Source organism: Stomoxys calcitrans, chromosome 3 (genome assembly GCF_963082655.1).
Source record: "Stomoxys calcitrans chromosome 3, idStoCalc2.1, whole genome shotgun sequence".
Classification (NCBI taxonomy): Eukaryota; Metazoa; Arthropoda; class Insecta; order Diptera; family Muscidae; genus Stomoxys; species Stomoxys calcitrans.
Window position 1 is genome coordinate 60,186,897 of NC_081554.1, and position 18,929 is coordinate 60,205,825.

At 37.1% G+C, this 18,929-nt stretch overlaps 1 protein-coding gene across 5 annotated transcripts in view; it reads right to left on the minus strand.

The window, feature by feature from the left end:
* The window catches only part of LOC106084761 (protein bunched, class 2/F/G isoform), a 608,039-nt gene that overhangs the window by 190,300 nt on the left and 398,810 nt on the right, over positions 1 to 18,929 (minus strand). The window lies entirely within an intron of this gene.

The window sequence follows — 18,929 nt, forward strand, 5'->3', positions numbered from 1 at the left end:
TCGTATAACGGTTTTCAATGGTTTCGACTAACTATAAATGATTGGCTGGTTGGTTGGTAGGCTGCCTGACTGACTAGTTTGTTTTTTGTTTACCAGCTGGGCTATAACTTTCAAAGAGCGGCTTACGTTGGTTAGACCTAAAGCAAAAAAAAAAGAAGCACCAAATATATCACAACATATATGTAACTATAGCCGCCATCGTCGTCATCACCATAAAAGTCAACCAACCACCACTAAAGGCAAGAGAAAAATAAACAGACAAACAAACACGCTCACACACAAAAAGGAAGAAAATTCAGGTCATCTTAAATCATTCAACAGCATCTACCGGATTTGTGAAATACCCCTGATGAGCCAACACCACTACCGGTTGAAATCCCTGTGATAAACTAGATAGTCAAGCGCAAAGCCATTTGATAAGCAAACAGCGGAAAAAACTATGCAATGAGGTAATATTTAAAAAAGAGGCCACAGCCAGGAAACCCTAGTAAAATTCCCTCCTGAATCTGAAAACATAAAACAAGAGCTGAGCTGTGTACATAATAGCTAGTGATAGTAGTATTTTGAAAGTAACTCCATGCAACAATCGAATTTTGGTATCCAGATCTCATGGTTGCGGAGAGACTGACGATGCCAAGCACGCGAGAAGGCCTCCAAAAAAAGTGGAAAAAGAAAATAAGTACAAAATGGTTTTAATTCGTTGCAAGATATACTACAATCCATTGTTGGCATGTTGACTTCAAACCAAGTTGGTAGCCAAGACACTGATGATGCAGGGCGTTCAAAAATGAGGCATTAATACAAGAAAACAAAAACAATTCCCACAAAACATGAATGGATAAAAGAATGAAGTTGGCTGAGTAAAAAAAAAAATCATTGGTATGCTACTTTTAAATGTTGCAAAGCCAAGGATTAATCGTGTAAAACATTGAAAAACTACAAAAGAATAGTTTAAAAGCTGTTAAAAATTATGTTGTTTAAGTTGGAAATAACCATTCTCCGCTGACGTGGAATGTGGTTGCAGAGACACTGATAACGCAGAATGCAAGGACTTTGAGAAACAAAAAGAAACTTTGGATACCCACCACCTATATGACAGCTATATTCAAAGCTGGACCGATCTGAGCCAAATTGAAGAATATTGTCGAAGAGCCTAACACAACTCACTGTGTCAAATTTCGGCGACATCAGACAATAAATGCGATTTTTATGGGCCCAAAATCTTAAATCGAGAGATCGGTCTATATGGCAGCTATATCCAAATCTGGACCGATCTGAACCAAGTTGAAGAAGAATGTTGAAGGGCCTAACAAAACTTTCTCTCCCAAATTTCAGCAAAATCGGATAATAAATGCGATTGTTATGACCGCAAAAAACTTAAATCGAGATATCGGTCTATATGGCAGCAATATCCAATTCTGGACCGATCTGGGCCAAATTGAAGAATAATTTAAAAGGGCCTAACACAACTTACTGTCCCAAATTTCAGCAAAATCGTATAATAAATGTGGCTTTTATGGGCCCAAAACCTTAAATCGGCGGATCGGTCTATATGGCAGCTATATCCAAATCTGGACCAATCTGGTCAAATTGAAGAAATGTGTCGAAGGGCCTAATCCAACTAACTGTCCCAAATATCAGCAAAATCGGATAATAAATATGGCTTTTATGCGCCTAAATCGGAGGATCGGTCAATATGGCAGCTATATCCAATTCTGTACTGATGTGTGCCAAATTGAAGAAGGATGTCGAAGATCCTAACACAATCATTGGAGCCTAACACAATTTCAGCAAAATTGTATTATAAATGTGGATTTTATGGGCCCAAGACCCTAAATCGGCGGATCGGTATATATGGCAGCTATATCCAATTCTGGTCCGATCTTGGAGAAGGACGTCGAAGGGCCTACCACAACTCAATGTCCAAAATTTCAGCAAAATCGGATAATAAATGTGGCTTTTATGGGCCTAAGACCCTAAATCGGCGGATCGGTCTATATGGGGGCTATATCAAGATATAGTTCGATATAGCTCATCTTCGAACTTAACCTGCTGATTGACAAAAAAAGAATCCGCAAGCTTAAACTCATGAATGACCTAGTTCCTCAATGAACAAGTTCATTTAGACAGTTCACTTTATTTAGTGAGCTGTCGTGTCCCTAATACGCTTTCTTTCATTACTTTGTTGACAGTTATTTCTGTTGTAAATTCGGTGGGATTATAACTTGCTTTTGATGTATCGGGTATCTTAAGCAGTCAAGTACTGGAAAATGTCGTACCCTTGTACAGCTCATTTTAGATTAAGAAACTTGATGGATCAGTTAGTTCACTAGTTCAGATTGTTCAATGACTTCCGATATGTTGCGGCCTGGAAGCTCGCTCAATTTAGCTCATTGAATTAGTTCGTTCCGTTCGATTACTAGCTTAGGTCATTAAGATGCTATTAATACGTCAATTTGAATAGTCTTGGTTTCAATATTTGTCGAAATAAGGGTCGTATGGACCTTTTAATATTCCCTTCCGTTTATATTGTTGGGGACAAAGTAGCATTTAATTCAATTTACTTAAGAGATATATTTTAAATTTTTTTAAGATTCGATTAAAAAATGATTGTTTTAATAAACTTTTTAATTGAAAGTAACAAAATTTTCAATCACGATTGTGATTGTAAAAAATTTCAGGTTCAATTAAAAAATTAATTGAATAAAACAATTGAAAATGGCAAAAAATTTAATCACGACTGTTATTGGAACAAATGCATATTCAGTGAAACGTTGATTGAATCAATTAATTTTTTTAATTAAAAACAATTTTATTTTCAATTAAATTTGTAATTGAAAAAAAATTTCCAGATTTTTTTCTGTGTACTATTATTTTTTTTTTTTTTGTGGTAGGCATACAAAATAGTAGAAATTTTTCAATTTTTATACCCTCGAGCATGGGATGATGTATATTGGTCTAAGACCCTTTAAACTATATATATATATATATATATATATATAAACTATATATATATACTTGATAGTCACGACATTTTGATTCGATCTTGCCACCTCAATCTGTATATCTGTCGAAAGCAAGCTCACTTTCGAAGGGGTAACGCTAGACTCTTGAAAATTTGCACAAATAGTTCCTACTAGTGTAGGTCGGTTGGGATATGAAATGGTTAATTTTTTTATATAGCTCCCATTAAAACCGATCTCACAATTACACTTCTTGAGCCCTAGAGAGCGTAATTCTTATCTAATTTAAATGAAATTTTTACTATGACCTCCAAAAGATGTGCCAAGTACGGTCCGACTAAGTCCAAAACCTGATAAGGCTCCCATATAAGCCGATCTATTGATTTGATTTCTGGAGCCCCCGATCTATTGATTTCATTTCTGGAGCCGCAATTGTTAACCGATTTGGATGAATTTTTCCACAATGACTTCTGATTTGACCTCCAAAATATGGCCTGAATGGGTCTAATATAGCTCTCATATAAAGTGACCTCAATATTGCATTTCATGAACCATGAAGTGTCGCAGTTCTGGTCTGATTTGGCTGAAATTTTGCAGAACGACTTCTCTTATGACCTCCAACATATGGCCTGAATGGGTCTAAAACCTGATATAGTTCCCATATAAAGCGATCTCAAGATTGCACTTCATGAACTTCGAAGTGTCGCAGTTCTTGTCTGAAAATTTGCACAATGACTTCTACTTTGTTCTCCAACATACGTGCCAAGTATGGTCTGAATCGGTCCATAACATAGTACAGCTCCCAAAGAAACCGATCTCCCGATTTTATTTCTTAAACCCCTATAGGGGGCAACTCTTAATCGCAACTCTTGACAAACGCGATTCTTGGTGGAGGGTATATACAATTCGGCCCGGTCGAACTTAGCACGCTCTTACTTGTCTTTTATATAACACCCTCATAATAAGAAGCTTTATGACTACGATTAAAAAATTCATTGAAATTAAGAGCTTTTAATAAAAGTTTAATTTGCAAGTTTAGTCCAAGTAGCTTATTTTATATATAATAATAAGCTTTTACCTAAAAGCTTGTTTGCACAAACGTTTCTTTTTTCGAAATTGAAAATGAAATCAGAAATCTTTTTTTTGTTGTTGATTTTGGTGCATTTTACTTACTCTGGCAAAAAGTAATCGATGTATTTCATGACAACCTCACGAACCGGATCTTGTTGTTTGCCCGACGAAATACTCGGATACATATCGAAAGCCATTTTAGCTGGTGAATTATTATTTGACGTGGGTGGTGTTACCGACGTCGTAGACTCTGTTTTCATAGTTAGCAATCGAAAGCAAATAATTGTGACGTTTGTCGGGAGTGGTGGTGGTTTTAATGGTATTAGAGGTGTTGATATCGATAACAATACAGCGCAAAGGATTTCTTCAGCCCAAAATAAGGCTTTCGTTAGTGAAAACGACTATGGAAGCAGGAGAAAGTGCGTAGGCGGCACACTTCTAGTTATCACTGTTAATTCTATGGAGCTTTGCCAATTAACACTATGTGATGTATTAGCTGAAATTTGACACTTTGTTTTCTTTCCAACAATAGATTTAAATAGGGATTTCTTTAACAAATTTTGCATGTGTATGTTTGCATAAGATTTCGCAATTTTTGTTTGTTTTTATTTTTGCCTTAACAAAGCACGTACTAGTATTACTGATTTTTGTTGTTATGGGAGGAAGATAACTGCCCTCTCTCTCTCTCACACACACTCTCTTCTTTCTCCAAACACTTTTGTTACACTTCCATTTACACAAAGGCACGCACACAAAAAAAAACACAATTTGAAAGAACTTTGGGGAGGTCGTGTCAAAAGTCTCCGAATAATATATGTACACACACACACACGCACTATGACCACACACAAAACAACATAAACAAAGGTTGCTTGGCTTGGCTGGCTTTGTTTATTTGTTTGGTTTGGTTTTTATATTGACGTTGCTGTTGTTGTTACAACGAGGATGTTTACGACTACGTTGCCCAACTATAGTACCGTAAGCAACGAACAAGTGTCGGCTAGCGTCGACAGTGGTGCGTATGATTTTTGCGTTGTTGTGGTGATTAGTGTCAATAAGACAGCAGTAATAAGCCACCACCTAACCACCCTTTCAGACCGGGAGGTGTGAATGAGAGGATCCTGTTGAAGATTCCTCCAACACCCTTCAAAATGTTAATGATGATTAAAGATATAGAAAAAAAACAACACGCACGCACACAAGGCCTTTTAGTTGCGTTTTGGGTATGATTTCGTGCACAACATAGAAATGAGAGCCAAAAAAATGCTTTTAATACTCCTTGATTTCCCCAAAGATATATAGGGGAAGTTATGCTTGTTTGTATATGTATGTATATTTGTTTCGCAGTAATCTGTTATTTATAATAATTGGTTACTTTTTGTGTGTTTAGGGTTATTGCGGGTTGGGCAGATTAGTTAGTGAATTGCTTTCAATTCGCTGGATTTTTGGAGCTAGAGCTTAACCACAAATAGATAGACGACAGATGAGCAACACTCTTTCTGGGTTGTAAACACTTCAAAAAGAAAACACTTTGGTTTCTTATAGCACGAAAACCACATACAATTATTGATATAGATAAATGCTTTTTTACTTTAAAATTAAGTTGGGGGTGTCATTCTTTATAAGTTAAATTTTCACTTTATTAATTTTTGTTAATATCGACTTTTTGTATGTATTTTTATATAGCAGTTACGATATGTAGGGTGGTATTCAAAACATGTGGATAAAACTTTTCTTGTCGGCTTATAAAACGACCAAAACGAGTGATATTTTTATTTGTTATAAAGATTTGTAATTCTATTGACGTTGCTATTTTTTGGATTATATTTTGAGCATCAATTGATTGCTTTGGGTTTTTGAATTTTCAGTATCATTTATGCAAGTGTCTTAGTGTATGTTGCACCAATCTCTTTCCAAAATTTATTTTATTTATGTTTTATGATTTTCTTTAAACTTTTATTTTCTGTAAATAATAATTAAAAATTAATAAAAATTTTGCACATATTTTTTTTTTTTTTATTTAGAAAACTTTCATACATGTTTCCAACAATCTCTAACTGACCAATCACAAAAAAAATTAAGATACATGTGACATAAGTTCGGCCTTCATAAACTTTGTAAATCCCCGTTTACACAGCTCGTTGAAGAAAAAACAGATGATCAAGCCATTAACTCCGGATTTAAAGAGCAGTGTAAACGGGGTTTTATAACCCTCCATAGATTTTTAGGTATTAGGCTTGAGTTTATGTGAAGCGTATTTTAAAAAAACATATCAGTGTTGCTGATAACACCGCTGTTGCTGAGTGTTAGTCGCTAATTTTACAGCTATTACATCAGTATTTTTGCTGCTTTAACAAAATGTTTATGATTTCACAACAGCAGGCTAACTGCTGTTGTTTCTTGTGTGCTAAAAATGTTTGCTGCTTAAATACGTGGAAGATACGGTTGAGGCGATCTCAATTGAAGAAAATATGTTAACCGTATATACCTGAGTTATACTTTCATCCTCCTGCTAAATGCTCACCATTGATTCGGTAGCATACCTCTAAGCGATTGTTTGTCAGTTTAGCAACAATACGCGTATTTTAAAGATTTAGTAGTTAAAACAGAAAAATGGGTTAGTTAAAATACATGACCGACATGTTTGCTAAAACAATAGCCGTATTTTTGCTATAAAAGCAGTAGCATCCGCTTTCCAATTTGCAGCAGACAAAAACTGTTGTTTCAGCCTTTTTGTCATTTTGAAAAACAAGTTTCGTTGTGTGTAAGACTTCTAGCTGCTGAATGCCTAAAGCCAGGTTTCCAGTATTTTGAATTCTATATCTATCGAGTAGCTAACAATAAGTGTTACAAGGTTCACTAAATCCATAAGGATTTGCTTCTGGATTTATTTCCAAAGAAAGTTATTCGTGATGGGGTTCAAGCTTAATAGAGTGATTGCGTTATATTTAGCTAAAAAATCACGAGCAGATATTTTTGGCGAACTCAAGCACCTCAAAGTGAACAAAATGTTTGTGTATCGCTAAATCCTTATAATGATACTTGCAGGGTTGCTAAAAAACAAACTGTAACAACACCTGAAACGGTTCGGCGAGTGAAGGGTCGAAGAGATGCAAAATATATATTGAACAAGTAAAAGCGTGCAGTTCGGACAGGGCGAATCTTGGAAACCCTCCCCAGGATATGGACCGTACGTGGCATGATTGTTGGAAGTCGTAACGGAACATTACATACAAAATTTCAGTCCCATCGGATAAAAATTGAGGCTTCCAGGCGCTTGAGAGCAATATTAGGTTATACACCTATCTGGTCATGATTATTGGAAGTCAAAACAGAACGCTACGTGCAAAATGTAAGCTCAATCAGATAACAACTGCGGCTTTTAGGGGCTCAAATCGGGAGATCGGTTTATATTGGAGCTAATCAGATTTTAGACCGATTCAGATCATACTTGGTGCGATTGTTGCAAATCGTAACGAAACACTTTGTGCAAAATGTCAGCCCAATAATTAATAATAGCAGCTTCTAGGAGCTCAAGAAGTCAAGACGGAAGCTATATCCAAATCTGAACCGATATGACCCATTTGCAATCTCCAACGACCGACAACAATATGAAATATCTCTGCAAAATTTCGCGCAGCTAGTTCTACACATTCGACCGTGAATTCCATATATGGACGGACATGGCTAAATCATGCGATGTGCATGCGATGAAGAAAGAGCAAATAATTATTTTATAGTGGTGGGTATAATTTAGCATCTAAGGGTCCAAAACGACAACGGGCCTTAAGAAGCCAACTCGGGAATCGGATGATATTGCGGCTAAATCTGTTAATAGAAATATCTGATTTGAAGTGGGTGTTCGAGCCATATATAAGTGTAGAAAGGTTTGTGCCATTTTCCACCCAAACTGGTTTGAAGTTGAGCCTTCTAGAGACTTAAAAAGTCAAATCGAACGATTGATTTATTTGGAAGCTATACTGCGTTCTAGACCAATCTGGGTAAGTACCCAAGGTTTCAAGTGTACTTAACCTACCAAATGTTATCCGAGTAGGAAAGTAAAAAAGGCTCTAGGACCATAGAAAGTAAATCAGATCATATAAAATTAAATCAGGACTACTGAAGCCACAAAAGTCTAAGACGCCTGAAGCATGAAGGTTTTCCTACCAAAAGTAGCGTATTTAGTAGATTTGAATGAGGTCGTAGAGACACTGATGTTGTAGAATGCATTAAACATTCAAATAAGGTGAAAAAACTGCAATTTTCAGCTTTTTCAGGGAAGCTGGAAACCCTGTATTTAATAGCAACGAAGATTAGAACAATATTTGGAAATTTTGAAAGATTTGGGTTTACTTTTGCATGTGGTTTTGCGGGTACGCATTTCTATACATATATATCTTTTTAGGTTCTCATAGTTCCGATCTTTCTATTTGACTTCATAAATACCTATAAAGCACCATTATATAACTACATGAGCTACTTTTAATACCTCCAAATATTCCATTCTGATTTCTGCTCATATAAAATCTTGCCCCCTGAAGTGAACCCGTTTTAACTTGTTTTTTTTCGTATTTTTTACATTTTTTGTGACAAAACTGGGTACTTCACTGTGTTAACATAGCATTTAACAGAGTTCTAGTACTGTTATGGCATGGGTTGCCATGTCTCCCACATAGTAATACATATTTATGTATTCATTGTGGTCATGCGCAATGGACTTGTGAACATTTCAATTTATTAATGGCTACTATTCAGTAAATTACAGGGATCTTTGATACTGAAAAAAAGTAGAAAACTTCATATATACAGTTAATATACTCATAGTATTGAATAAATTGAGTCATGAAATAGTTCTATTTATTTTCTAAGAATAATGTTTTTGTATGCTGGGGAATTACAGTAAGAATCGAAGAGATTTTCATTTTGAACATCGATATTGCGGCAATTTATATTATATTATTTATAATATTGGTTATTGGAATACCCGTATTTTTTGTCGCGATAAATGGTTTCTTAAATTTTTTAATTCTTTGTCATTGGTAGTACCAGATTAGACCTAACTTGCAATATTGCTTTTGCACACTTTTATTTGATTATTGCTTTATAAATTTTTCTTTTCGGCAAAAAATTTCGCAACATCGGTATTTTTTTTCAATTTATTTTCGTTTTTGCAAGGGAATGGCAAGACAAGACACATTCCGAATATTGACAACTTTCTTTGCCACACTGGAAACAATGCACCTCATTGAAAAAAACTTTCTTTGTTGCTAGGTACCTAGAAATATTTCATCCCAGTTCTACTTCAAAAAAAAGTCTTGCATAAAAAAATGTCATTTCAGTTTTTCCGATTTAGAAAACTCCTTTCTTTGTTTTGCGTCTATACAGGACAAAGCGATCTTTTTCATTTTGCTTTTCAACTTTGCTTCAACTCATAAATGCCGTCTAAAGATGTTATTACACGTATTACAATTTTACACACTCTTTTTATCTTCTTGTTATCATAAAAAGCCTAAAGATTTTTTTTCCAATTTTTTTACTATTGTTTTTGTTTTTTTATTTTAGATTTTTTAACTTTTTAATGAGTTCATTAAAGTAAAAAAAAAATAATTGCTGTATATGCTGCTGCAAATGTTGCCAACAATGAATTTTGATAAACGTTTCCTAAGCGATATTTGTCGTTTTGCACAAATCTAACAAAAGGTTTCCCCTGTTAACATTTTAAGCAATCAAACACACTCTCTCGAGTACAACACAACATTAAATTAACATAGCCAATTCAGCCATGGCATTTAGCTATTTACGGTGAATACGGTCATACTGCAATAGAAAAGCAAAAGAATCAAAAGTGTATACACACATGCATATGTATTCCATTCAAACAAGCAGAGTGAATGTTAAATTGTTGCTTGCTCTCATTCTCCAAAGGCAAACAAATGCTGTTAATTTTAACATATAACACCTCTGCCACTGTTAGTACTAGGAGACAACAGCATTACCTACATGAGGTTGGCATAAGCTTTTGTTTGAGAGCATAAAGAGTTAAGTTTAACAGATTCACCAAGTTTCCATAACCGGCAGAGAGAGAGAGAGAGTGAGTAAAAAATAAAATTATGTAGCTTAACCCCTAGGTGTTTTACGATGAGAGGAGAGGGAGCATGGCAGAGCATAAACTCTGTAAATAATATACAACAATGGCTGCTGCTGGTGTTACTCTATAAAATGTAACGAATTTTAACATAGCGAATACCACACGAAGAATACCATAAAAATTTTATCTTTTGATCAGTGAAAATTGTTGGAAACATTTGGAAAAAAAAAACACACACAAACACACGTTTTATGCATATTTATTTAATATTCTTTTATGTTTATTAGCTTCTATTTTTTATATATGCTTCTTCATCCATATTTCTAAGATATTATATTTTTGTGTGTATTGCATCGTATAAAACATTTGCAATGGCTTCTTTTCTCTGTACCAAAATATTACATTAATTTTCTTAGTACACTTTTATTTACTATTTGGTTATTCTTGGAAATTAAACAATTTTATTTATTGATTTTTTTGTTTGGGGTTAATAAAATTTTTTATGATTTTTTTTTGTTAAATATTTCTTTTTTATTACAAAGCTAAAAACAACAACAAAAACGCGTTAAAAACGTGTTTAAATCCCAAGAGCCTCTTCACATAACTAAAAACTTCACATCGATTGTTGTCTGTTAAAACGTCACATAAAATTGTAAGCGTTGCGTTGCGTTGTGTTGCTCTTTGTCTCACCACTAAAGAAAAGTCTAGTGTTGTATGAGAGGCAGACAGAGTTGGTGCATTTTTGGCATCAAACAACACCATACCAATCCAGCGGACATGTAGCATGTACGCTCGCTCAGCAGCTGCAGCAGAGGTGATTTCAAACGTGAAAGGCGACAAACTTAACTCAACCAAACCAACAAGCTTCATGCTAAGAAAAATTCTTGCCAACCAAGGAAGCATAGGGAACAAAGGGAATTTATTAATCCAGAAAATAGCAATGGCAACAAAACAGAGAGGTAACTTTGCCTTACAACCTGACAACAAAGAAGGAATAAGATTCTTAAAGACCAGCATAAAATTCCACAGAAGTAGACTATAGAAATACGCATTTTTCTACCACCCTTTCGTACCAAATTTTTGTATAAAGAATGTTAAAAATCCAAATTGTTTCCTAGACTACCATTAAGGTGCTGAAAAAACTCAACAACCTCTCCCTCTCTCTCCCACAACTTGAGGTTTGTTGTAACTAAGCAGTCAGGGCAGCTACATAACATACATACTTTAAGTGAGTTATTAACTGTCACTCCACATCTGTCGTTATTTCATTTCGCCCGGGCACTTCCTGTTCATGCTGGTCTGAATAGGTAAAGTTGCCTACAACAATAAAACACACAAAGCATACTTGTACGAGTACGTACATGTGAGAATGTGGCGATGGCATGTTGCCATGATGTGCAAAAAAACAACAATAATTCATTGTAAGGTGGCTCTCCTCAAGTTTTGTGTTGTGTTGTGTTCTGTTGTCTTCTCTCCACATCATCTCACCATTCATCAAGGTCCTCAGACAACAAAGTAAAGCAAAAAACAACACAAAAAAACTTTATAACAATTTACTGCTACTTCCCAACTTCATATTTACTTCCATACCCCGCAACAACCACCAGACATCTTATGTGGCCCAACAGCTTTATCACTGATTGTTTATGTTAATGTCATTTATTGTGTTGTGTCTGCCTTTGTTACTTTTATTTCCAACCTTGTTTTTTATTAAACAGGCATATCATTAAAATTAGTTGTTGTTTTTATTATGTGTTTCGAAGCTGCTTTACTCGCTCATTTTACTTGAATGTCATTTGTAACTCGTCGATTTTTGTAAATTATTATCGTTATTTTGAAATAAGTTGTAAACATAGATTTTTTTTATAACTTCCACCATGCGTTGGCGGGTACACAAACTTCATTATTTCGTTTGTAACTCATTGAAATATTAATCAGAGAACCTACAAAGATATCTAATCTTGATTGGCTTGACATTCTGTAGTGGTTTGGCTTTGTCCGTCCTTCTGTCGGTCGCGCTAACATTGGAAGCAGTAAAGCTAGGCGCTTGCACAAATATTTATTATTAGTCCCAGTCGTTTGGGATTGTAAGTACGCCCAATTTAAACTAATCTGATCCGATTCGCCTCCTTGGCCTTGGTAGGAAGCAATTTTTAAGCCGTTCCCTTAGACATTTTTATACCCTTCACCATAGGATGGTCCGTCCGTCCGTTCGTCTGTCTGTCCAAAGCACGCTAACTTTCGAAGGAGTAAAGCTAGCAGCTTGAAATTTTGCACGAATACTTCTTATACGTGTAGGTCGGTTGGGATTGTAAATGGGCTATATCGGTCCTTGTTTTGATATAGCTGCCCTATAATCCGATCTTGGATATTAAATTCTTGAGTCACTAGAGGTCGCAATTCTCATCCGATTTGGCTGAAACTTTAATGAGGTGTTTTGTTATGTCTTCCAACAACTATGCTAAGTGTGGTTCAAATCGATCCATAACCTGATAAAGCTGTCATATAAACCGATCTGGGGTCTTGACTTCTTCAGCCTCTTTAGGGCGCAATTCTTATCCGACTTGGCTGATACTTTGCATGAGGTGTTTTGTTATGACTTCCAACAACTATGCTAAGTGTGGTTCAAATCGGCCAATAACCTGATATAACTGTCATATAAACCGATCTTGAATCTTGACTTCTTGAGCTACTAGAGAGCGCAATTCTTGTCCGATTTGGCTGAAATTTTCTACAACGACTTCTCTCATGAACTTCAACACAAGCGTCAATCATGGTTTGAATCGGTCTATAGCCTGATACAGCTCCCATATAAACCGATCTCCCTATTTTACTTCTTGCTAAATCTAATTTTGGAAGAAAAATTTATGAAACCCTGGTTTCCAGAAGGCATTGTTGTTATTGTTTTGGCTCCTGTTCGAAGATCTAAGAAATCTTTTACTTGGATAGGGTGCGCGTGGATAGGGGGGGAGTGATTTTGTAGTTAATCGAGTGAAGGGATTGGCTAGGAAAATGAACAGGTGGCGTGTGGTCCATCAGCATCAATCCTATCCTAGTAGAGTTTATGTTGCTTGGACCTGCTGAAACCCAGTTGGCCCTAATTACTCAGGTTAGCCGTGGAGAGGTGCTATTGGCGGCGGATGGTCTCCAAAAACGGTAAGCACGCACTTGGTTACTTTTCTCCGCTCCAGTACCATATGCTCGTGAATCTTATGAAGACCCGAGTGATAGGCTGCTGCAGTGGCGGGCAAATACATACGCGCTTGGCAATATTGTGCACACTAGCACTTGTGCACAACACTGATCTAGAGGCTCCCTGAACCTCTCGTTGTAGATCATGAAGATTGAACGTGACGCCTCTGGGCGATGCTTCCCTAACAACAAGTTGGTTCTTGGGATGAACCGTGCTGTGCTAACAGTGGTAGATACTGCAAGACAACATATAATTGTGTCATCGTACAGGAAAAATATGTCTCCTAGTGGAGGTAGTCCAGATAAAAACGTCGCAGTTCATAAGTCAGTATTTTGGCAAGTCTGGATATTATTCCACTGAGCGTCGATCAACTGATGAGTCTAGATCAATTAACCATTTACGGGCCAACATGGTGTATTAGTCAGCACTCCCAGCGCTGCCGGAAACTGACTTTCTTTTAACTTTGTTGGAAATTGGAGTAACATTTGTGTATGACCGTATGTTAAATGTGGCGCTGCGGCATCGACTCCCACATTCATCATCCTACATTCCGCTGTTTATGTCGTGACCAATGCGACTGAAGATTTGATGGACCCTGACTGAGTAGAAATTTGAACCCGTCTGCTACGCAGACCATGAGATGCAGAAAGGGTCCTGGAGATGGCATACATATAGATCTAGAGGTCTCAATGTTAGCTCGGAGAAAAAATAAATCGGCTCGTTCGCGGGGAAAATGACGCTGAAGATTTGAATCCGTCTCCTAGGCAGACTATGAGATGCAGAAAGGGTACTGGGCTAGCCCCAGAGGTCTCAATCTTAGCTCAGAGAGAAAATAAATCGGTTTGTTCTTGAGGAAGGTGAAGGTCGGCCAATTTGACGCGCATTATTTCTTCGACAGAACGATTGCGATGTCTAACAAGATCAAATACTTAGGAGTGATCTTGGACGGGACACTGAACTGGATGTGTCACTCTCGGGAGCGTACTGAGAAGGCACACAGATGTTGGGCACTATACAAACGGACCGGACCGTAGGCTCGAAATGGGATCTGAAACCGATGATAGTCAACTGGCTTTACAGGAGCGGGACTAGACGAATTTTTACTTACCATTCAGTAGTTTGGTGGACTGCGAAGGAGAAAAATTGTAACGTAAGGATAATACAATAGGTTTAGTGAACATGTTGTCTTGGTTTAGGCGGGGCGATGAGGACCATGCGCATTAGGGCACTGGACACAATTCTAGATATTCGACCCATAGAAACACAGATTAAGTATGAGACATCCACTACGATTATGAGACTTAAGGCAATGGAAGAAAGGATGGAGGATAAGAGCAGGTCGGTTGACTAGCAAGTATTAAATTTGCCATGAACATTCCATTAGGGAACAGGAGATACTTCTCTCATATCAATGAGTGCAGTATGGTTAAAGTTTAAGCCGCATTGGCGACACCACTTGGTAGAGAAGTTTTTATATGGCAAGATACCTCAAAAATAAATCCAGAATTAATAAGGGTATCCCCTTGCTGAAAATTTTTCTAATACTCGAGCCGGGATTTAAACCCAATCGTTCGGCATCAAAGGAGAAAATGCTAACCTCTGTGCAACGAAGGCCATATTGATCAATTATACCATCGTCAAATATCTGAGGCGAAAATAGGAAACATGGAAGGAATGGAAGATGTCTTGAATGGTATACCTGAGACAACACTTGAGGTCGGGCGCAAGGCACTACTACCAACGACACGGTCTTGGTTTGACGGAACTCTGGTTTTGCCATCTGGAAGTTCATCCTACACTGCCTGGGGGTCTATATTGAGGAACCTTGGATTGAGATATGTTTTCAACTAGCCAACCATAATACGGTCCTGCAGGCAGAGATCCGGGCGATCACGGAATGCGTCAAGTCGTATGGTGTTAAAACGAGGTCGTCGAATGTGAACATCATTAGCGATACTAAACTAGTCATCAAAGTTGTAACAACCCGAACAGTATCGGAGTGTAAGGAGATTTATGCCTTCTCTGAGGATAGCACGATCCGCATTATTTGGGTGCCGGACCATAGCGGAGTAAGATGGATTGCCGGGTTTGAAGGCCGCCGTAGAGAAGAGTTTAGCATATCGGTCTCTAACGCAGAATTCATGGGTTTGAGTCCTGGCGAGTTGTAAGGTTGTTGCATGTACAAGATGATCAGCTTTGTTTCCTGGGTCACAGTGACCAATGTGTTTTTCCAATTTTTTCCAAAAAATTAATTGCCAAATATCAGTGGGCAGCCACAAAACTTAGAAAGTTCGATCTTAGCTTTCATCACTTATCTTTCTGAGAAAATTTCCAAAAAATTAGATTTTTTATTGAAATTTTTGTGGAATTAAAAACAAAAAATTTTTTTAAAGAATACTCAGAGCGTTATCCGGACGAAATATCCACCCTGAATTTAATTTCCATACACAAAGGAACAAAGAAATAAAACAGCAAAAAAAATCTGGGAAACTCCACATTAAGCCCGAATACAAAAAGAAATGCCAAAATTTACAATTTATGGTCACAGATTAAATGACCCAAAAAGGTAACAAATTACATTAGCAATGGTTTGGAAAATCTCAAAAACAACAAAAACCCAAAATACCCTAAAAGACATTGGTGCGCTTAACCAATGCCAGGAGGTAGACATTAAGATAAAAAGTGGGGTTAGAAATGTTGTTATGGCTGGCAGAAATAAAAAAATAAATTTAACCAATAAGCCAGCTTGCAAAAAAAGGGAAAGGTAAGCATTTGGTAGCTTTAGGCACAGCAGCATAAAAACGCCAAAGTTCAACGAATAACAAATTAGTTTTTTTAACTGATTGGATTTTTGTTTTTCTCCCAAAACTCAAAAAAAAAATTGTTCACAATGCTTTGACAATACAGACAATTTGCAAGCAACTTGAAGTGGTTGTGCAAAATTTGTGGGAACATGGTGCGAGAGAGAGAGCACAAAAGAGAGCAGTAGGAAATTTTAAAAAACAACATGGCTGTCTGTTACATTTGCTGAATGGCTGAAAATCGGGGAGCAAAAAAAAGCTTTATTCAGCCAAGTGCCCTGCACTGAATATGATTTAGGTACATACAATAAATGTATGTTTATGCTATGTTGACAACGACTGACTGCTGCAAAGAGCTGGGCTCATCTCTTGTGAAGCCATAGGAAGTTACACATTATATTACACTGTATGCCAACAAAATACCTTCAAACAAAAGAAACACGTATACAGAACTTAATGGATGAACAGCAACGGCAGCAGTAGCTACCATACAAAATAGCAACCACAGGGAGAGTGGAAAAGAGCATAAAAAAAACTGGCTACTCTCTGTTAACATTACACAAAATTAACATCAAGTTTTGTGTATCTCAATGTCCCGGCTGGCAGATAACAGCATTCTGCTGTGGGGGAATTTGTGCTCACACTACGACGTCACTTTTGTAGGAAATCAAAACATACCTAGACGCCCTCTCCCCCATCATATAAATCTTTGACGAGATGCTGACGGGTTTCTATCGCCCCCCACAGCACCCCCACCACCGCAGCAAGCCCCAACAAACTTTGTGTTGTCATATCTCTTTTTGCCATACTTTTCCCTCCATACAGAGTTGTATGAATCGTTTCGTAAGTACACTTTGCAAATACAGTGCTTCTTCTTATTCGTTTTACTGGCACGGCATGCACGACGAGATTGTTTATTTAAATGGCGCGCGCTAAAATGCTGTGAACGACAACACATATGCACACGCACACATAACCAACAGACGTAGTCTATAAGGAGAACACATGTTTTGGGGCATCGTCATTACCATCAGCAGTCGGTAGTTCGGTTGCTTCAATTTGTTGGTAGATATGTTCGCGCCAGCCGATACCACGAAGTGTAAACACAACACAATACAATTTGATGCGGACCGAGGAGTGTCAATCAGCTGTTTGGCCATAAGTTGGCAAGAAGGGGAAGAGCCAGAGAAGTCCCCCCAAATACTCATACCACAAATGTGTCTGTGTGTATGCCTTCTTTTATTCACTCACTCACAGAACTTTAGAAATGATTACTCTCCCCGTTGAGAGAAAAACGTAAAACCCAGAGTTTGTATTGAATAGTTTCTTATTATGAACGTCGTCGTCGTTGTTGTTGTTATTGTTCACACGTTGAAGTTGCCGTTGTCAAATTCTCACAACATATATATTTTGCTGTTATTGCTCGCATTTTTATGATTATTGCTATTATTTTTGATGTTGTTGTTATATTTTTTTCTTGTTCATTCTCCCCACTCATTTCAGTCATGTGCTCTTTTGGGTAATGGGGAATAGTCGGCTTGGGCAGCCATGCACTCCAACACTTCGGTGGTTGTCGACAATGCCGTTAATATTGGGAGACATATGGTGGGAAGAAAAATACCATGGTACTGTTGTTGTTATTATTACTAGGTGGTATGATGGCTTGGTTTTAAGCTATACTCGTTCCTTGTATTTTGTTTATTTTCATTTCTTCTTTAACCTTATAAAACCAAGTTGTGGCGAAGGGAGATTTAATAACCAACATGATTTCTTATTTTTACTCTCTACGCTAATAAGTGGTCTTTTCATTTCTCCCTCCCCATTTAATACATTTAAAATGCGTAACATAATAATGGTGATAATTGGTTTGTTTTGCCCCTCAATGTGTTCAAATCACAAAGAAGAGTATCAGTATAACAGAGGTGAATATAGTTTTTGATGCGGTCGACTTAAAAAGTCTTCACCAGCAATGCGTTACAGGTTGGCCGATTAAGATGGTTTGTTGAAGTTAATTGGGGTTTAACAATAGTTTTTTTTTACATTTCAGAACCAATAATTACCAAATGGACGCACCTAATGTGGGTTAAATGTAAGTTGGAAATGCTTGTTTTCCGTTGGGTTCGAAAAGTGTGTGGCAGAAATCTGTTGCTAGTCTGAGATAAATGGATGTACACCATATATTGGGTTGCCCAAAAAGTAATTGCGTTTTTTCATATAGTCGGCGTTGATAAATTTTTTCACAGCTTGTGACTCTGTAATTGCATTCTTTATTCTGTCAGTTATCAGCTGTTCCTTTTAGCTTGCTTTAGAGAAAAAGTGTAAAAAAAGTATATTTGATTAAAGTTCATTCTAAGTTTTATTAAAAATGCATTTACTTTCTTTTAAAAATCCGCAATTACTTTTTGGGCAACCCAATACATACAAACTGAAGCGTAACAGGTAAGTTGTGAAGTGGACGAATGATAATGGTCTTGGTTTAATTTCGTCTTTCGTAGAAGATGCAAGAAGAGAAAAAAACATATTTGAGAGACCAAACCCATAACTCCGCGGAGGGCTATAACTGACAACTGGGGGTCTAACCGCCAAGTGGTTGATAGGGCGAGAGGGACATCCATTCGTCGCTTCCATGGTCTCTGCGCCAATGATCAAGCATCAAAATTTACTGTGAACGTCATTCGTAACTTAAAATCGCCAATGTCACTGGGGCCCGACTAAATTTCTGCACTCATGCTAAAGAATTTGAATATGCCGGTCTTCGAGTACCTGAACAATCATGTCAACCTGTTTCTAGACACTCTTAGTGTTCCTAAAGT